This window comes from Astatotilapia calliptera, chromosome 9, assembly GCF_964374335.1.
Source record: "Astatotilapia calliptera chromosome 9, fAstCal68.1, whole genome shotgun sequence".
Classification (NCBI taxonomy): Eukaryota; Metazoa; Chordata; class Actinopteri; order Cichliformes; family Cichlidae; genus Astatotilapia; species Astatotilapia calliptera.
Genome location: NC_137430.1, coordinates 24,702,510 through 24,725,006, shown reverse-complemented (window position 1 = coordinate 24,725,006; position 22,497 = coordinate 24,702,510). Strand labels below are relative to the sequence as shown.

Genomic DNA, 22,497 nt, shown 5'->3' with positions numbered 1-22,497 from the left:
CTCTGTTATCACCTTTTACCTGTGCTTGACTGGCCATCTGGCATACTGGAACTCCCCCAGTGGGCCTAACGTGACTTTTCGGGCCAACACAGCTGTCAACAAAAACGTCAGAGTGCCAAAATGGATAAGACTAGGGAGGTGCTGGCAGTGGTGCTGTACACAGTTAGAAGGACAGAGAAACGGAGAACTTAGAGGGGGTTAAGTAAAGCAGAAGGTAATGGGCTGTCTGCCTGGATCAACAACACTGTATGTCAGGAGAGATGAGATTAGGATGATTAGCAGGGTGATACTTGTCTGGAGTGTCAGAAAATTTAAGCTTAAACTCTATTGGTGAACGAAGTGGCTGGTTTTTGCAAAGTTGTGTTAATTACATAACAGTACAACCAAATATGCACTCTCTCCACAACTTCAATTTGGCTAGCTTGCCACTTTTGCAAATAAGTAGTTTTCTGGTCATAATGTGTTTGTGTGGATGTCAGAGTATGCTAGCTAACACACTGTGCAAAGTGGCTAAGACAATTAGTAAGCACTTGCTAGTGTAAAAAGGATGCCACAATTTTGTTAACCACCATTTATCAGCATTAGCAGTGGGCCAGCTGGCAGCTTGCTGTTCCCAGTGATGTTTTGGGATATGGAAAAAACCTCTTAGGACGCAAGATTTTGTGTGGCAGTGATGGACATTATAGGGGAGTAAAATTGAGACATTCTTGTCTTTATTTATTCCCTAAACAACTATTTGTGCATTGTCTTTACATACATTGTCATGTCAGTGTGACTGTTTTGCGCCTCTCTGACATGATCGCACCACTTTTTTATGGATTTATCAAACAAGTCCGCCGCATTTTTTTCTTTTACTTTTATGTTGACAGTTTATTCACTTTATTTTTTTCCTGCTTTTTAAGAACTTACCCAAGCAGGAAATGCTATGAGTTAGTGAAACATACTGTACTTCAACCTGAAAAGAACAATTATCTGATCAACTGTTTATTACAGACAGATCATTACTTCTTTTAAAATTCTCTCAGTACTGTACAGGTATTAGCAGAGTCACTTTCAAAAAACGTTTCCTTTATCTAAATCTTAGTCTTTGCTTATTCAATACACACCTTTAGTGCTTTTAAAGGGTGGCCTGGACGGCATGCATATTCAGGGCAGCACAAACATGGGTGGCATGTTATCGATTGCGGTGGGCTGGTACAGGGCAAAATGCCAGGGGCGATGGGGTCTGTCAGACAAGCCCTGACAGACCCGGTGTTATAGAGAATGTTATACAGGCCCTCACGAGTGGGGTTTTCTGGCCGTGCTTATGAACAAAAAAGGAAACATATCTGTAGTTTATGACAGTTATTCTGAATTTAGTGCTGGTAGCCCTGCATCCAGGGCACCAAACCAAGAAAATACACTTGCCCAACAAAAAATTAAAAATAAATAGATCTTAAAATCCCTGATTTCTTTATTATCTGTTATTCAGACAACATCAACTTTGATTAAAACAATTTTTGAATGACTTAAACCGTGTCCACTAGAGTCTGCTAGAGTCCGCTCAGGTCACAGCAATGTAAATTTAATAGTAGTCCACATACCTGCCTGTCTTTTTTGACTGTTTGGACCAGTCTGCAAAGAATTTATATCACAATGCACCAACTACACATGCGGCCCAGGTAAGGAGACTTCAAAAAACTATAACAAGAATGACTATTCTGTTATCCTGTCTTCAGCTGTCCATGTCTGTATTCACAACCGAGTATAATCAAGGCATTATTTTTAAAGCATCTTGCTGATTAGGGATGGATGATGTGTCACAAGTAGACTTTGCTTTAAAGGTTGAGAAGCACTGGCTTAGAGGACATGCAAATGCACTTTAAAGTCTCTTGATGGGGCTTTAAGTGTTCTCTTTTGGTTTTTCCACATTGCTATATGCTATCGTTTCCTGTGCAGTAAAACACTAACTGGGCAGCAAATGGGACGTAAATATAATCCAGAGAATCGTGTTACTCTTACGAAACAGCGGAATTTGTAAGTAAGCACATTTATATCCACTAATAATGCCAGAGCAGGCTATTCGACTGAAGATTTCATTTACCTTTCCATCAAGACAAATATCCAAACCACATCTTTGCACACTGATGGATGTAGGCGCTGGGTGTATATTAGAGAAAATGGATGGAAAAGGAAGTAATGGCTATAATAACTGCTGTTATTGCAGAGAACATACAGCAATGTGCTTCTTGATTTCCTCTGATGTCAAAACCTGGGGGGAAAATCAATATGAAGAATGAAGCCTTATTTACACACGCCACCTGATAGACTGTGGCTCGCTGCAAGATGTCAACGGGCCATTAATGTTTCAGGAGATGATTGCTTTTTTTGTTTTTGTGGCTAAGTGGGGAATTAAATGACAGCAGTTCTATTTTTAATCATAAACCCATCAGTGAATAGGGCAACATTTTAGGAAGACAGATGTGTTTGTGTGTTTTTTTATTTTTTATTTTTTTTAGTTAACCTCAATCCGAAGAGGATGCAGTTGTGTTCAGGATGCATATTTGCAGGGACATGTGCACGTGGGATTATCACTCATGGGCGGGGCTCACGATGACAGCTATTCTTTGCAATGAAACCAAGCTGATTTCTGCATTTTTTCCCTTTTGTTTCTCCTAGTTAGTAAAAGTTCTGCATAACTTAACATCATTTAAATAACAATGTGAGTGCTTACGTGTAAAAAGCCCCAAGTCTGTCCATGTGTTGTTGTCAGTTAAGAATTATCTGTCAGCCTGAATCAGACTTTGAATGTGGAGCAATCATACATTTTCACCATCACCAGCAGTCCCCCCTGATACCTCTGACTGAACCGTTTGTTGAGAGAAACATAAAAGGTTTGCTCGGTGGACATGTTTTTGCCCTCAGGGGTACACAAACTCAATAGCTAGCTAGCTAGCTAGCCATCTCTTCTTGAGTGCACCTGTGCTTTCCTAGTGGCACACACTGAAAATTGAGGTCATGATCCCCACGACTATGTGAGTCAAGATGCCTCTATGTTGGAATATCTCTCTTTCTTTTCTCTTTTTCAGTTTATATCTCCTTGAAAATTTCTATCTGGAATTCCCGTGTACATTCTTTCTCTCATAGAGGGCATACACACATTTGTGCATACATACATTTGAAGGGTAAACCGTACATGAGCATTTGCAACCCATTTTTCAAAACTGACTTTCATCTCTTGTGTAGATCTGCATTATTGCCTCACTTAAAAATTATCTAGCCTTAAATTTATATTTCTAAATTGAAAATCTTGAACTACATATGATGGTTGTAGAGTCTATTAGCAACTTATGTAAAACTACAGATTCCTTTTTTTTTCCAAACACATGCATTGTTCATTATTGTCTGCAAAAAACACAAATGAGTATATTAGAATATATAAGCCAATAATTTGATAAACATTAAAAAAATTAAATGGTTTAAATGTATGAGCTGTGCTACGCCCTGTGCAAGAGTTTTGAATGTATCTGACCAAATTTAAAAAACAAGCTGCAAAAGCAAAGATGAAGATTTGTCGTCAGAGCAACAAATCACAGAAAAAGTATAATCACTTTATGATCATTTTATTTTTCTCTACACTTTAGTGCCTGTTGTATAAAGTGATCACAGTTTTTCGCTGTCTATTCTATATTTGGATCTAAACTTCAAAGATTTGAAACCTCTGACTCCTGTTTGGAACTCCCTCCCTCCCTTGTCAATGTGCCCTGAGGCATGCGAAAAGGCCCCCAGTGCCTCAAAACATAAGATGAAGACATCCAAAAGAAATGCAGAATGCTTTGAGTTATTTGTGGTTGTTTTTTTCCTGTTAATTTGTCTGTCTTTGTAGTGGTTTTGCGTCTCCGTGGTCAGTTTGTGTCTTTTTGTTATAATTCTGTTCCTCTTTGGTTGTTTTGTGTCTCTTTGAGGTTGGTTTGCATTTTCTTTCTGTCTTTTTGGATTATTTATGGTTGATTTATGCCTCTTTGCAGTTATTTGCGATTATTTTTTGTCCATTTTCAGTCTCTTTAAAGTTATTTGATTGACATCCCAAGAAAAATTCCTTCAAACCAACACTTTAGCCCCAGGAGAGCTCTGGCCGCTTGCCCCTAGGGATTGTGCTCTGAAGGCCAGTTCACCAATTTATCCATGCATACGTTACATTTTTTGTTGTCTCTCTATGCTCTTCTTTTCTCTCTTCACTTTCTGCTTACCCCAATTGGTCCCTGAGATCCCCACTCCTGGAGATTTCTTCTTTGTAAGAGGGAGATTTTTCACCCTCCTATTTCCAGCTATTCTACTATTATTATTATTCTACTACTATTACACTGTTATGGTAAAATCTTTCCCTTACAATTGAAAGTTCCCAGAGATGACAACAGTGAATTGATTAATTCAATTAGATCAAGTTTCATGCAGACCTTATCAAAATAATATTCAGTGCAAATAAGCCTGTCGTGACAGTGTAGGTACGGCACAGTGCAACGTATCATGTATGTCGACTCTGTTGTGTTTAGACTGCCAATACATCCGTGACTGGTCACAAGCAGGTGAGAGACAGCTGAGGCCAGCAGGACAACAGCGAGAACAGCTGATCCCTGCAGAACCAGCTCGGAGCTGACCCAGATGAGGACTCTCCACTGTAATCGGAGTCCCTGAGGTAATCTAGGCAAGACATTATCTGCATCGTTGCTTCTCTGCAGCATCTGGAGGGCTCTGCCACCTGCTTTGGAAGGGTTCATACCACTCCTCTGCCTCTTTTTTTTTTTGTTGCTTTTCATTTGTTTATTTTTCTGTCACGCACTCAGCATCAAAGAGCACACAGTCACTTAGACATGCCAGAACTCATGGATCAAGTTGTCAACTTTATAACCTCGTCTCTTAACTGAAACAGCTTTTCCAAGATTCACTCTTACCAGTAAACTATGCAGTTCTTTGAATTCATCGCCGTGGGCAATGCTCCACTGCTTATACAGTAGGAAAAAAAAGTTCTTCCCAGTTAGATGTTTCCCATGCATAATGTTCCTACGCTTAATATTTTCATGCCCAGGTCATCTTTAGATTGCAAGTAAGCACTTGCTTTTGCATCCTAATGATAAATCAATTAGTTGAGCATTAGATGTTGCCTATGGCAACTCAAGTCTTTGAATTTCACTATGCATTTTGATTTTAACCTCTATAAATTGACCTGGGAGCCCTTAGTCTCTGGTATTTCTGTGTTTATCTTTTTAATGCTGCTTTTAATATTTTATAGTGGCATTTCGGGAGAGTCTTATGTTTATTTAATATGCAGTGTTTTCTGCTTTTTTTTAATGTTTCAGAGAGGTAAAGAAAATTTTCTAAATATTTGATCAGCTTGTCTTTTCCTGTGCCACTGTTCTAGTTTGATACTACTCAACTTAATGTGGATTGGCTAGCCCGATCAGGGGAAGAAGGTTATCAGGGGGGCTGAAGAGAAGAATTTCTGCATAATGAAAGTATAATAAATGCATACAAGCAAGAAATAGAAGCTAAAATCTTTCTCCTCTTAAACTGCCTGCTCTTAAAAGGACCAAAAAATAGGTAAAACTTTATGTATCAGATTCCTTCTCCTGCTCTTTCTTTACAAATGTATGTCTAAATTTGTGTATGTGCAGATTGAGGTCATGTGTATTGTTCTTTTTTTTCGTGTCCTGCCAAAATATTCCAGCCACATTTCCATAATTCTATATGTATCCAAACTGAGACCTTCCGTTATTTCCAGAAAAGAAGCACAGACTAATCATCTTTGGCTCGGTCATCCTTCTGCCTGAGGGTTAAATTTTAATGATGATGTTTGGCACACTGATGTGAAAAACATGTATTAAAATGCCAAAAAGTTAAGTGTGATGAAACAGGCTTATGTATCTACAATGAGACCAACAATTTTCTGAAATTACAGTTTAATTAGGAGGGGGTGGGGGAGAAGATGCTGCTGCAGGAAACTCTGTGACATTTTCGTCTAAAGACATAATACTTATGTATATTAGAAGCAGCAATGCTTCATCCATATCTAATTTAAAGCCTAATTTTGAATGTTTTGCTCTTACGTGATACTCCTGCCAAATGGAATTTAACACATACTAATTAGAAAATTGTACTGAATTTTTAAGCTTGACCTCATGTGACCTGGAAGCTATCATGTAGGCTGGATCAACAACTGGACAGCGCTGGGAAAGCAGTATAAACTGTACTTTCCTCATGAGCGGATCTTCCAAACACTGACCTTTACACCATCTTAGCTCCATGTCCTTTTGTGAGGTTTGTCCTAATCCCACAGCTCTAAACTTATTTCCTCCCTAAAAATAGAAAAATTCAATTCGCTTTACAAATCCAAAACACATCCCAAGTCTCAGTCTAGGTCTAGTTTCGTGTATTTAATCAAAGGAAAAAAATATCACTGTTTTGTGACTGATCCCATTGTCTTCATAAGCATCAAGTTAAAAGAGTGCACGCCCTCAAGACCGAATGTCAGTTGCATGTAACTAAAACAAAACTTTGCTTTCATACGAAATTTTAAAGTTACAATCAGGTCTCAGCATGTCGGTGCAGAAGTCTGATTTCAGTGATGCACAGTAACTCAGATGGTTCCCATAATAGACACTGGAAAGTCATTCAGCCTGACCCTATTCTTCAGATATGGGTTTAATTGCCCAGACTATGAAGTGCAAGATCCCCTCACTTATCAAATTAACAGCTCAGAAAAGGACAGTAAAGTACTTAACAGTAGTCTCAGTAGAATGAGTCATGGCAAAGGTAAGCTGTTTATCTGTTAAAAGGAGGGGAGAAGGAAGCGAATGCCTCGTTGAGAGAAATAAAACACATCGTAAAACACTCTTTTTACTTTGGTACTTCATGTTATGTTGATATGGTTGACTAGCTGCCAAAATGCAGATGAAAGACGCTTTGAGTTGATAATAATATGGATGCACTTCTGCGAGTTGCCTTTACAACCATGCGATTACTAAAAAAAATCTAACTTGTGACTTGCACAAGTTTGCCTTGCAGACATTTTTTCTTTCAGGTAACATAAAACCTGGCCTTTCTTCTTTGTGGTAAAGCCTAAGAAGAATTAAGGTATTGCTCACACTTAATCACTCTGTCAAAATAACATTACACTAATGCGGTAAGGAGTGGTGCTCTTTGCCGTATGCTTATTAGTCAAGAAGGAGAAACGGGATTTTTTGTATCTACTTGAATGGAGCAAATCATTATTTATTGTTATAGTACAATAATTATCAGAAAGACAATAACTATTTCTGTCAGGCTCATTTTCTAGATTGATTTATAAAGATGGAAAACAGCAACCAAACTCTTTCCTATGTGAGTAATGACATGTGGAAATCCAATTAAAACAATGCAGAGATTAATTGAGAGCTTCACTGACTGGCAAAAAAAATTGTTAAGATGAGAGCAAAATTCAGACCAGCTTTGTAGCTGCCATATTTTCAGACAGTGGCAAGTCATACTATATGAGTGCCTTTATGGTTAAAAAAACATAATTTAAGTAAAGAGCTACTGCTGCTTCTTGAAAATGATAAAACTTGTTTCATGGTCCCTTTTCAACAAACATAAAACGTCTCAGTCTGCTCAGGTTTTGTCCTCCTTTAATGTTGCTTATTGTTTCTTCTTTTGAAAGATGATACTAAAGCAACATATATCTGCACACACACACACACACACACACACACACACACACACACACACACACACACACACACACACACCACCACCACCACCACCACCACCAAACCTGCATTCACTTTCATGCATCTTCTAGTTAAGCACATGCTTAGTGCACATAGCTGACTCTTGCGTGATGTTTTATTCATGGTAGCAGAGATATAACCACACATGAGCTATCATACTTCTCTGTGAGACTCCTGTGCGGTTCTGGCTTGGCCCAGATAACAGAAAACCTGCCTGGAGCGCAGACACAACACTGCAGGACGTAATAGAAACTATCATAATGCTTAGCAGGAGAGATGTCTGTGGAGCTCACACTGTGGCGGTGTGGCAGAAACAACTCTCAACTCAGGGCGTGAAGACATGTTGATGTCTTGTGATGTTGTGGTTTGAGGTTTGAAAGCCCACAGATGGATTGATTTTAAGGGAGTGGGCTGATGGGAGTGGGCTGATTAAAACCACCGAAGATAATGAAGACAATTTCTTTGGAACGTTTACAAAAGACAGCTATTTTATGCAGCTAAAAATTGTGTGTAATTCTGCATAGATAAACTGGAGGACAGTGTGACACCTTGAAGAAGTTACTGAAAATATTATCTAGACACATGTGAAATGCCCTGGCTTCAGGCTAAAATACAGGCCTTGAAAATTAAAGTCATTCTTTCACCGAATTACTCGGTGTAAGAGTTTAATGTGCTCATGGCTTAAATGAGTTCAGTGACTTTTAGAAATTTTTGAAGGAAAATGTAATTAAATTGTGGCTGCAGTGCAAGAACTGACGGTACACTGATTACTTGTATCTGAATCTAATTGTTGGATTCAATTGTAATTCTTCTTTTTCAGTCACTGACAGACTCGGTGGCAAATCCACACCTACTCCAACACCATAGCCTATAATATATTTACTATGTGTCTACAAGCAAACACTTACTCTCTTCCTAGACTCTTAAAGCCGTTTCTAAATTGGCTCACAAATTGGACCCCATTAAAATCTCCTCATGCTCTTTATCTACATCTCCTTTATGGTCTGCATAGATCTAACTGAAGACAGAGAAATCAATACTTAATAACAGCCTTTCAATTCTCTGCAACATGTTTAATCTTAATTGCTCTAGTCAGTTTGCCTTATTAACAATCCTAGTTTACCAAATGCGTTTTTCATCCAGTAGTTATTAATGTTTCATTTCACCACATTAAATTATTTGGATTCTGATCAACTATGCAAGCCTGTTTAATGACACCGGGACTTAACAGTCTACACTCAGACTTAATGGTCCACTCCCCTGTGTTTTATTGGCCTGCAGTATTATGCCGACGAAACCTCTGTTCTGTTAAACTGAACACATATGAGTTAAATGGAGCAAACTGATGAGATCTGATGCACAAGCTTGACTCCTTTCTTTAAAAATGGAAACTCCAAAGGCAGAAATGATTTAGATCAGCCCGGGAAAAAGTGAAGAGTAAGTCAAGTAGAGATGGTGGATTTCTGCTGAGTACCATGACTTTTTGGCTATGAACCCCCCCCCCCCCCACACACACACACACACACACACACACAGAGCAAATAATTCGAATAACTGATTGCAAGCCTTGCTCTTTTCTAAGACTCCATGATATCTGTTTTCGCTTTTATTTTTGCATTTCCTGCAGCACTAATAATCTGAGGTTAAACTGCCTCTTGAAAGGATTATTTCACTCTAAGTCCTCTTTTAGTTCATTTCCTGCAAAATCAGATTAGAAAAAAAGTATTTATGCATCCAGGCCCACAAAAAGCGGATTTGAGTTTGTGAAGGACTAAGAGGGGCACTTAAGTGTGGGAAGATATTTGCCCATGACATACTGCAATGGAAAATGTAACCTAATTATTTCCCTCAAGTTGGTAGCCAGCTGCAGTTTAAAGAAGCGTCTGCTGCAGTAAAGGAATTTTGTTATTTCCGCTCCTCCAAATCGATATATGGATAGACTTTCGATACTTGCATTTATTGCAGTCTATCCGTCCTTGGCTGTATCTACTTACATTTAGTCTTCAGCTTGAACGGCGTGAAGATTGTTGAACTCACGACAAAGAAAACACTGTTCGAACGAACTGCGTGTGATTTCCAATCCGTGTTCTTGAATTATTGACCACGACATTAGATTTTTTTTGTATTTTATTTTATAAAGCATTAGGTACAGATCGATCACAGCAGGTAACCTTCAGGTAACATTGATGAAGAATGCCTTTTCTAATCAACAATTTGAGCAGCCCTTACAAAATAACACGTCAGCCACAGGTGCATATTTCTGTCACCTCATTCTTTATTGTAAATACAGAAGCGTGTCACTCATCCGCTCACGTTATATACCTGCAAGAGGGAAAATGTCTGTTCATCCTCGTTGAAAACAAGAACGCATTGAACTCCCCCAAGAATCAAAACTCCCCTCGTCCACCCAGCATCATCTAGTCAAAAAAATAACATCCAAAAAATACTTGACACTGCCACCAGCAAAAGTATAATGAAATCGGAAAAAGAGAGGAACACAAAAAACCAAAAACAAAAACCACAAACCTGTGAGCTCAGCTGCAAGAAAAGTAGCACGTTAAAATGTCATCGGGCTTTAAAAATGATTCCCCCTCTTTTTTTCCATAAAGAAAAGAGGAGCAAAGTAAAAGCAAGGATCGGATCGGTGGTGATTTCACCGAGACATCAAAATCACAAAACTCGAAGGCAACAAACAACACTGCAAAATGCAAACCAAAGCATAGCAACAGCAAAAGTCGACAGAAACAAAAAAGAAAAAAAAAGAGAAAAAAATTAAAAATGTTTCAAAACCACCAATAAATGTTCGAAAAATCTCAATACTGACAAAACCTGCTTGGTTTCGACCCTCGAAACAAAACTGCAAGCAAGTAAAGGCTTTCTCAATCCCGATAACGCACCCGTTTACCCTCTTGGCACTCTCGATCAGAATAACTGCATGCTAAAAACTTGAAGCCTGGATGTGGAAAAACGCTCAAAACCACCATGTCAATGCTCAATTCAACCATCAGCAAAAGGAGGAAAAATAACAAAAAAAGGGGGGGCAATTAAAAAGACAAAAAATGCTTACAAAAAAGCCATTGGAAATGTACTCACCGAGCGGGAGTAAAATGTTGCAATAAAAATGTGATATGGCTCAAAATACAGTATGGCGGTGCTAGCCGAAATGCTGTGCCTTTTCTCTAGATCTCTGCCTCCAGTTCTGTCATGTGACTGATTCAGCCCCGACTTCCAGCAATGAGAGACCAGTGTTGAACAGCTGATGCTGAATGCTCTCCTAACGGCTCGACTCTCTCCAAAAGTAAAAAGAGGTAGTCCTTATCATCCCACAGTTATGACTGAGCAGCTTGTCTGTTTTTCTTTCGGTTTCTTTTTTTCTGCTTTTTGTCCTTCTGTTTTAAAGATGCAGAGCTCACGCGGTGTCAGCGCCACGTCACGATCCAGGCATGCTTTCATTTCATTCACTGCAAGCACTGGCTGGGATAAAGAGCACGGTTTTTCTTACTGGGGGAGAATGAACAGGGGTGTGTGTTATTACAGCGAGGGGGGTGGGGGTCAACGTAAAGCTGCATCGCAATAGCATGCAGCCCTGTTCTCAGAGCTTAAACTGTGAAAGTGCAGCACACCGAACAACACACCGTTAACGGGAAACCAGCGCTGACCATGGTGCTGAAATTGGCGAGAGCAGATGTGTCCCTGGTTCTCAGCACGATGTAATACACCCGGGACCGGCAAACAAAAATAATGCATTATACTTGAACTGTAATATCACCAAGACCCGTCCACGGTGCTGGAACTTTGAGTGTTGTAGATATTAAGCCAATTTAAAGCATTTATTATCTTCAGCTGTGCACTACTATAGATAAATAGATGTTTCTACGTTTTGGAGAATTGGGGTAAAACACGTGTGACCAAGATTAATTTTTCTTTATTATAGCAAGTATAGTTTATCACGCATGCAACTAAAGTATAGTATGGCACAGAGCCTTAACTGTGCATTCAGTATTGCACACCCCTGGTTGTGTGATTGAAAATAAGAAAGGGAACGCTTCTTGGACAAAGAAATGATAGACGAGCCTTTTTCCAAGCCGTGTGTGTGTGTGTGCGTGTGTGTGTGTGTGTGTGTGTGTGTGTGTGTTTGTGTGTGTTGCTGAAACTTAAGCACAAAAGAAATACTGAAGCAAAACAATGGTGTTTGTACTCGTTCCAATGATTTTGTCATCTTATACATTATGTAGCCTAAAGCCTGGTTTAGACTGCCTATGCTCGTGAACTGTGACTAAGACAACTGTCAAACACACAACACCATCACCAACCATATTAAAAAAATAAAGCAGGTCTTTGTTACAGAGTATGGATTGTATACTGCTTTTTTAGCTCAGCACAGCAGTTTTACCACACTCCCTATATACAGTAAGAAATTCTTAGATAGACACAGTGTATGATGGAAAGTCTCTAAACAGAGTACATGATTTGTGGCTATGGTCTCAATAATACGCAGCCATGTTGCTGTTGCTGAAAGCAAGTACATATTGAGGAAAAATAAAAAAATGTCTGCTGCACCGAAACGGAAACTGAAATTCATTGTTGGTTTTAACTTTTAAATTAAACACAGAATTTGAACAAATCCTAATCAAATCCATTATCTCGCATCATTTTTAAAAATGTATATATTTTCTTGGATAGTCAACTGGATAGTGAAGCATTGCACATTCGGACACAAATGATGGCTTCTGAGTGACTACAGGGTATATATAGACAGAGTGAATGAATGAGTGATATTAGATTCAGCAGTGTCCTTAATATAATTCATCTCTGTCTATGGTCCTAAAGTGGTACATTAAGATGAATGCGTTTTGAAATTATACTCTTTTAATGTCTCTAAGCCCTGTCCATGGTCCTGAAACTGACTGAGTATAGCATATTTGGGGCAAACAGCTGTATAAAGACTGTACATGGAGCCGAAACTGGGTTGCCTTCATCGTGTAGTTGATGTCTGTAGTACTTCCTGTTTAAGTATGATATTGAGAGAGACACTGCATGGATTAATTCTATATTTTTAGCCGTTTACTCGTGCTTTTTAAGATCAAGAAGCCAAGTAGACAAACAGGTGACTCTTAAGATTGGTTTTCATGCTATTTGGATTTATCGTACCTACATGACATCCTGCAGACACCTACTCTCTCTCTCTCTTTCTCTCATTTGTTGAATAAATACACCTGAGAAATGTAGGTTATTGCTGATTGTGCCAGACAGGAAAGTAATAATGTGTTATTGATGCATTAGTGTCTGACTGCAGTTGTCAGACGAAATTCAGTACAAGTTCATGCAACACACAGGGCTGGAGACAACTGTCACCATTCATTCATCACAACTGTGGTTGGTGCACTGTTTCCACCTTAAGCACTGTCTAATGTAATTCACTTTTCAGATAACATCCAAGCCTTTGGGAGGCACAGTGAAAATCCTTTACAGTGTCTAAAGGATATATTGGGTGTCTAAGAACGGTGATCAAACTTTCCTTAGAGCAAATTCTAGCACCTTTATCGCAGAGTGTTTTCACCTCTTCTTTCATTTGGCCATCAGAGCCTCTTGAGTCGTTTTGGAAGAATACTGTAAAACACTGTGTTTTTCCCCTTTTTCTTTTTTTTTTCTTCATTTGGTGTGATATGTCAACAGTGTCATAGCATATTGGTTGTTGGGCCTATAAAGTAAAAGTGACGGTCAGCGTGTTGCTGTGCAGGGCATGTCACACCATAATTATCAATGCCTGGGGGTGCTCATGACCTAATTCACTGTAAACTAGGTGATTCACTAAGATGCACAGGTCGGATTTAAGAATTAGGCAGTAAATAGATCCAGATAGCTTCCAACATGTGGGCAGAGCACGGGTGACAAGAAAATGGACCAATTAAACCACAGCCAGTCTAATTCCTTCTAATCCAATACCACACTCTATAATAAACTATGACTAATGCATGACATTGCTATTGACATGAGGTTATTACCAGTCATTTGGCTCAAAATCACCCCTTTTTTCCCACTTTAATGGTGCACAACTTTTAATGCCTGCTGTGGAAAATATACGGCTTATGCCTCACTCCACATGATTTACGCATATGTGACCATAAACAGTGGAGATACTGTCATGTTTACTATAATGCACTCGCAGGTTTCTGGATCGTGATATTATCCACCATGCTGTCGCATCTCAAAGACACTTGCGAGGCACGACCTTCATGAATATCTGGAACAAGAACTATCAGTCATACCAACCTTTTGACATGAGAGGGGTCTATTTTGGCCAGATACTCAACAAAAACACGCATTTTCAAGTTTGATTCCATGGTAGCCTGGATTCATTTACATGCTGATGCATTTGCAGTTGGTAGATTTGCAAATTAAATAAGAAATGAAGCTAAGCAGAATCATAATTCATTGCCCAGAATGAAATCCCCATTAGTAAAGTACAGTGCAAGGACCACACATCGCCTCAGGCCATAAACATTCAGTCAGAGGCAGAGCTCAAAACATCGGGGCTTTTGGGCCTTGTGGTTCTTCTTGAGGTACATTAATCAATATTTGTTAGTACATTATTTATAGGATGTGTGCAACATGCAGCAACATTGAAAAGGAGGCTGTGATTTCTCTCTCTCTCTCTCTCTCTCTCTCTCTTTTTTGTTGGATCCAGTTTCACAGCCACCTCTTGTGTTAGGAAATATTTATTGCCCCAAAATCCACATCTCCTCTATGTAATAAATTACAAAAATGCCCTATGTGACTGGATGTACAGTATATTTCAAGACGAAAACAAAACACAGCTTTTTCAGTTCCCTGCCCTATTTTTGTGTTAAATAGAATGAACTTTCTATAATATAGTCATAGGATACCTATTCCTGCCTCACGCAGCTGAGGTCCACTCCAATACGTGGCGGTAGCTCGTTTGTGTGTTTCTGTGGCAATACACAAAAACTATAGACTGAATTAATTTCCTTTATAAAAGGAATTGTATTCTTTAATTACCATTTTGTCAAGAAGTAGGCAGAAATTATGTGGGATATTTTAATCAAAAATAAATGGAGTATGCACACATAACTGTAAGGGGATTTAATGCTCATTACCATAAATGGGTTACATTTACAAATCTACAGCTTGAGGTGGAAGGATTATATCAAATAAGTCAAAATGAATAATATTCTTGAAAGCCTTTTCACATTGCCTGTGTCTGCCAATAACAGCCTTAGAATATGGGTTTAGTAAAATCACTACAGGAAATGCTTTTTTTCCACCATTGTGCATGTTTTAAAGGCTGAAAATGTATGTGTGTGGGCTGGGTCACTCAGTGAAATGTCAACCAATGCATTAATTGTATCAACCTCAATGGCTTCATTCTCTCCAAGATGACGGATCCACATCACCTTGTTGAGACAGAAGGCAGGCTTACTGACATGTTATAGTAGTCACTCTGCAGAGCATCCTTATTTTTGACACTTCTACAGCTACACTGAGACCCATCACCCTTCAGCACCATCTAAGTCTTACCATTTAGATTTTACGATCTACAGCAGAAGGTTAACTGGCGTTTTGTATGAAATCTTACCCAAATTACCACTTTTTCTGCTACAAATTCAGTGACCTATGGTAGTTTTTATAGTTTCTGGTGGGGTTGGGATTTTTGCAGAGGACTTAAAAAACTTTCACATATTCAGATTAGCAGGGAACAAGGCAAGCCTGTAAACTAGAGATCGCACTCCTACAATCACATGAGAAGTGTATTAGAAGACTTTCTAATGCAAGCTTGACCAACATTTCCAACTGTGCATACTTTACATTACAAGATAGATTTTATTAAGAAGGTGTAAGAGAAAATAGCAGTTATTTGCCCATAAAAAAATAGAATAGTAAAAGAAAACATGCAGATTTGTTGAATCTGTTGAATCTATGTCACCATTTTTAAAAAACAACAACAACTTACACCACACTGCACTCTAACCAGAGTAACCATCTATTATGACACAAGGTATTAAAGAGACAGTACACCCCCTGAATCTAATTTACACATTTCCGTCTGGTCTGTAGTGATGTTCATCCATCCAGATTATTTTTAAATTGTATTTTGTGTGAGTTGACCAGTTTTGGAGATGCTGGTTATAGTGATGCTTCCCTTCTCTTCAGTATAACACAAGGTAATTGGCAGCTGTTGTGCTAAAAAGTAATAAAGGAATAATAAAGAATAAAATATCCCCTTTTTCTCTATCCCCTTACCGCCAACTAATCACAGCAGATGGCTGCCCCTCACTGAGCTTTGTTCTACCAGAGGTTGGCCTCTTCCTATTAAAAGGGAGTTCTTTCTTCCCACTGTCGCCAGGTCCTTCTCATGAGGGAAAATCTGATTGGTGGGGCTTTCTCTCTAATGTCGTAGGCTCTTTACCTTGTGATACAAAGTGGCTTGCGTTACCTGTTGTTGTGAAATGGTGCTATATAAATTAAAGTGGCTGGATAGTGGCGTCTGCTTTGACTGCGCTGTTTTCAAGCTAGTTGACTGTCTTTGAGTTTATGGGTGTGTTCCAGTAGAGTTGAAACATTTCCCTTTAGGTTAACATATGAAAAGTATTTGCTAAATTAACTTTAACAGATTCAGATTTTTTTAAGGAACAACTAAGTCAGGCAACAAGCCTGACTGGCACATTTCCCCCATATGGTGTGCTGCATTTTATAGTTCTACCATGAGGTTCAATTACAATTCAACACAAATCAGAAAGAGAACACTAATTAACAAGTCAGGTTTTTCTCCCTTTCAGACCTAGCACACAAAGAAACTGTGCTCTCTCTGAGCAATATAATTTTAATGGGATTGTCATTTGTATGCAGATACTACAAATGACTATCAGAGAGAGGAGCAAAGTGAAATTTGAGAGCTGCACTATTCTTTACGGGACAGCATGTTCCGCTATCTTTGTTCTTCTGACATTCAGCACTGGCTTATGAGATCCAGTGCTTATAGTCTTGTGATAAAAGCAACTCATAACAAGAGGATGTTCTTTTTATAACGAGACACAGTTATAGAACAGTGGGATGCTTATTTTATTCTTATGTGGTAGAGCTTTAGAGAGCGTGTCTATACTGTGTAACTGTACTCATACACTGAACAGGGAAGTTTAAAAAATGCAGCTGATATTAGAATCAGTACAAATTTCAAACTCTTTTTTTTGCAGCATTTAGTCACATCTTTTTTCCCTTTATTTTTAGGAAATTGTTTCTTTACTCATTATCAGTTCAATCTTTGTACCTGACCATTTTCTTCAAATAACTAATTTGTAACTGTATTTTTAGGTGCTTTGTTACCAGCAACCTGTTATAAAAATACAATATATTTCAAAATGAAATAAAATAATAACAATAATTATGTGATCTTAAAAAATATGAGGAAACTGGTCATAGTGGGGGGACAAAGGCAAAAGTGGCAAGCCTAAAAAGCCCAATCTACTGCAGATGAACAGTATCTGAAAGTCATGACCTTAAGAAATGAACGACAGGACCGAAGAGATGCATCTGGCCCCTCAGTTGATCCATCTACTGTTCACTGAAGCCCCAGAAATGGTCTGCAGCTGGCTATCATCCCAGTTTGATCACAAACAAACACACACTATCAGTCATGAATTGGTGTCCCCCGGCCATCAACATTAATGAAGCAGTGTGTCATCTTGACAGAAAACAGAACAAAAGGCAGGGAACATCCAAGATAGATCTTCAGTTGCACTGCTTCTGTAACTTCTGTCTGAGGCTAGCTTGGGCAGGCATGGTCCCACATTTGGGTGGAGATGCTACCTGAACTGGTTCATTCTCATTGGAAACCTTCAGTAGAACACCTACCTGCCCTCCCCCCTGTGACCTCCAAGCAAACACACAAGCAAACTAGTGTCCCTTCCAGAAATGTTTCACTCATTGTGTTCAATAAAAGCTTGAGACATGTTAACTTCTTTTTTATTGGGCCTTTCTTTAGAGTCTCTAGGCATACACATTGACACTGAGTTACCTTCTAGAAGTCTGGAGAAGTATAACTGAAGGCTCCTTAGAGAAAGAACAAGAACACTAGTCTAAGAAAGTTTTGTCTATGTTGAAGAATAAAGATAGTCATGCCAAATATATGGGTATATATTCTCGGTCATTATTACTTATATACTGAATTTCAATTGTTATTTTTATGTTTTAATAAATGGCTGTACTTATTTCACATAATATATTTCACAAGTATAGAATGAGGGGTGGCTGAAGACCTTTGCACAGTAATGTCTTTTAGAGTTAAAATATTTTGTCCTATTCACTTCAGGGGTTTACTTTTACTATTTTGCAATAGATCTGTGTCATGAATATGTTTTCTCTTTATCATCTGTTCTCGGGTTTTTCCTTCAAAATGCACAGTTTTCATTGTCAGTTTACAGTTTATGGAGTGAACTACTGCATATGTGGGAACAAGCTATATGATGTCTTTCCTGGATTGCTTGAAACCGAGTTAGGTGGTGCTAGACACTACTCTGTAATGAACACATTTATCCCTTTGTGGTCTTTGTACAGACAAAAAGATAAGTGTATTTGGAAGCCACAAACACCTGTATAATTTTCTAACCTGCACAACAGAGGTGGTATGTGAAAACTTATCATTATCTTTTATCAAGCACAGCCACAATCATAGCAATTATGATGATAATACAAAGATTAAAAATAATAATAATAATTTAAGTTGTATAATTTCTCCCGGAATTAAACTTTAGTTTTGAGGACTTGCCATTGCTTTAACTAGAGTCAAATGATAGTTTTCCCAATCATCCCAAACTCTGTTTGAGATTCTATAAGAGAAACCAATATGCTTTACTAACGCCCCTGTGGACTGACTGTGCTGGGCTGTTTGTCTCCTTGCTCATTTGTTCTCTCTTCCTATGTGCACTAGACTTGAATCGTCAAAGTCATTCTCATCAAAATAAAAGGCAACAGTTGTTTTAATTCTGATGCAAAACAAAGCACTCCTCTATGTTGTCTGGCGTTGAAATAATATAATATTTTTATTCACACTGTTTTTCGCCTTCTAAGTAAGACTCAATCTGATATCTTGTCAAGGGAGGTAAACAAAAGTATGAACTGGCAGGTCAAAGGTTTGGACGCTCACAGACAGTCAAATAGCTGTCCCGACAGACACGCAAAGACACTCATGGACACTTTAGCACTAAACTGGAGTTTGCCAATTTTCTGACAGTGTGCTGCCATCTTAAAAAGCATTTACGCTTCCAATTAAGTTTAGTGAAAGAGACATCTTGAGAGAATGTTGCGACAAGGAGCTGGAAAAAATAACTCACGTCGTTGCATTCTGATGAACAAAATAATTGACTTTGAAAAGGTAGGTGAGCAGCTCCAGACCAGCAAATGCTCTGAAGGTAGAAGTGGAAGAAGAAAGAAGATGAAGACGAGAGGTCCTTCTGAAAGAATGCACACACATATGATGTATTAACCTTGTTAACAGCTGTCAGATTAATTGTCACATCATGCAGGGACATTTCCTTTTCAGTGTGACTGCACCCAGAGAGACTGAGACAGGATGACCTTTACACTATGAAGTGGAAGGACTCCCCAGGCCACTACACGGCCAGGAGCACTGTGGGGCAGGTTTATTGTGCTGTGTGTTGTGGGTACCCTTTTGGTAGTTAATTAACATAAGTACATGACAGTTAATTTATTTTCATGCAGCGTTACTGTTTGTCTGTGCAACCTTTCTCCATGATGTTCGTGAATTGCTCATTGGAGCTTATGGTGGAGATATGATACAGGTGGGGACAGGCTTGTTTTGGATTTGTAATTATGGTCATCTCACTGGAGGTTTTGTTGCACGTGTTAAACCATTTCACAACTTTGTACAATCACAGGAGCATGAAATTAGCCTAACTGTGACTGTGGGGACTAAATTGCGTGTGGCTAAAGTGGTATGACTTAACTGGATTTTAATGTGGTTATTTGTCCAGAGCTGGTCACCAGATTTCTCAAAATGACAACTTTTTTTTGTTTTGTTAAAGTTACCACGTAGCAAATTTCTTTGCAAAGAAAAAAAGGCTTACTTAAATGCATTACTATTTATCAAAATTACATTTTGTATACTTAAGGTTTTAACACACATGATTAATGTACTTTCTTATTAAAATACACCTGCAAAGCCAATTTTCCCAGTAAGCAGTTTTACGAGTGAGCAGTTGCCTCTGTTTTTGCACACGTAGTGCTCTTTCTTGGCACATAAGCACTACCTAAAAATAAAGCACCATAATGATAAACTGGAATAATGTGACACCAGGTGCAACCAGTGGTCTAAAACTTAACTGGGTGCCCTTTTAAATCCCCGAAGCTTTGTTTTCTTCCTTACCTTCTTATGTCTCAGTTATTTTGCTACCCTGATGTTTTTTTCCAGTATTCCAATAAATCCATTTCCTACAATGATCGGGACTTGGTGGCAACAAGCAAATCAGGGTATTCCAGACTTCCTTTTTCTTATGTCCCAGGTCAAATGAGATATATAATCTTTCCAGCAAGTCCTGGATCAGCCCCAGGACTCCAAAATATGCATGGGCCATTTTTTTTTAATTTCCAAAGAGCAACTTTTAGATGAGAACACATGATAAACATATACTGATGGAAAAAGCGCTGCTACGTGCAACTGAACACGTGGCACAAAGTGAGATTATGTAATGGCCACCGTCATTATCTGTCGGCATTGGATGTGGAGACAAATTGTCAATTTGTCTCCAAGACATTTTAGGTCATTTTGTGAAATGGACAGAGAATGAATTGATATTCATTCTCAGCGTGTTTCCCATTTCTATGTTGCTTTTACGTAAGGAAAAAAAACCCACCTTGGATGTCTTTGAATTAGATATATTAAAGACGTCTGTATAAGTCTTTGTTAGAGAATAAACTCAGCTCCCAGCTTGCATTCAGAAGACAGACACCATTTCTAGTTTTAAGATTAGAGTCTAAACTTCGCTTTATGATAGTTAAGGCAGGATCAGGTGATCCTGAATCGTCCCTTTGTTAGGCTGCTGTAGGCTCAGACTGCCGGAGGACTTCATGTGATGCACTGAGCAAGTCTTCTCCTGTCATGGCGAGTGGGAGGAGCTGTGTGGGGAAAAATAAAGAAGGATCCAAATGCAGACACTCGCTGAGATGTGAAGGAGGTTTATTGAAAATAAAGTACAAGGTGAAAAACGGCAAAACCGAACAAAAGCTAAACTATACTGGGGCAAACTAAACTACTGAACAGCAAACCTGAGCACGGAGGATAAATGGAGGCATACGAAGACGGACGGCAGGGAACACACACGATGGATCCACAGGAGATTAACAGACGGACCAGCGACTACAACGTAAGAAGACACGACTTAAATACACGCAGAAGAACACAGGGAGATTACACACAGGTGGGAAACACAGCTGGAAGTAATTAACAAGACAAGACAAGGGAGGTAAACTGAATACACTCACATGAGACACAGACCTTCACAATAAAACAGGAAACAAGAACCACTACACAAAGATGCAGACTAGACACAGAACTGAACCTACACTAAACATGATACACAAAACCTAAGAACTAATCCCTGAACACGAATAAACAGAAACATAGAATTCTAATAATAATCAACAAAGCACAAGAGCATCAGAAAATAAACCAAAACATAAAAAACTCAAAATGCTCGGTCAAAATGACCCAGAACCGTGACATCTCCACTCACCTCTTTTCAACCCCGAACTGTTTATACACCATTGCATCATGTCATTAAATTTTATCTTCTCTCTTAATTAGTCTATTTTTTTGCCCTGTCTCCCTATGCTCTCTCTTTTTTTCTCCGTTTCTCTTTCCCCTCATCACCCAAACAGTCGTAACAGATGTCTGTCATTCCCTGATCCCAGTTCTGAAGGAGGTTTCTTCCTCTTAAATGAGAGTTTTTCTTCCTGCCATTGCAAAATGTCAGCTCATCGGGTCATCTGATTTTTGGGGTTTTCTCCAGAATACTGCAGGGTCTTTACCTTGGAGCATCAAGTGCCTTGAGGCACTTTATACTACAAGGCTGCTGTGACTGGCGCTATATAAACAGTCGCTAGTAGTTTCTCTGGATATATTTTTTCTCAGATTAATTTTATTTTTTGCAAATGGCAGGTAAAACATAACACCCCAAGAAGTAATTAAAAAGCTTTCAAAGGCTATCCTCATCTGTTCTGGTAAATTGTGTTATGTTGAAAGTTTAGTTTTTTTGGGTAGAACTGATGTTGATGAAGGGAGTCATTGTGGTAAACATGTTGTAGCCATAATCTAAATTTGGAAACAAAACTCCTTCATTAGAGTGCTTACTCTTAATTTCACAGTTGAGTGGAGTTACAAACAAGTCTGTTATTGTTTTTCTTTTTAAGAATCCATTTAAACTCATAGTGCATCTGTCTTCCTCTATATCTAAATGTTGTACAGTATCACTATAGAACTGGGTGGCCTGGACTAAATGTCAACATTTATATTTGCTTTATGTTTGTGTAGCAAACCATCTAAAACCTCACAGGGTTAAGTTGTGTTATTTTTACACTTCTACAGTGAAAAATTTAATGGACTGTCAACAGCAGGAAGTCTCTAAAATCGTCTGAGAACACTGGAAGTTGTTTAAAATAAACTCAAGATAACTTTTCAATTTTCTTGCTTATTGTTCACAAATGCCTGAACAACAGTTACTCT

At 38.6% G+C, this 22,497-nt stretch overlaps 1 protein-coding gene across 2 annotated transcripts in view; it reads right to left on the bottom strand.

The window, feature by feature from the left end:
• Window positions 1-11,108, bottom strand: part of ralylb (RALY RNA binding protein like b) — a 128,506-nt gene extending 117,398 nt beyond the window's left edge. The window contains exon 1 of one of the 2 annotated variants that reach the window (XM_026180041.2): window positions 10,836-11,108. The gene's annotated coding sequence lies outside the window, so the exon portion shown is untranslated. Of the gene's footprint in view, window positions 1-10,064; window positions 10,200-10,835 lie in introns of those variants that run through there. The other variant, XM_026180039.2, reaches the window with a different exon arrangement.
• Between the last annotated feature and the right edge of the window lie 11,389 nt (window positions 11,109-22,497).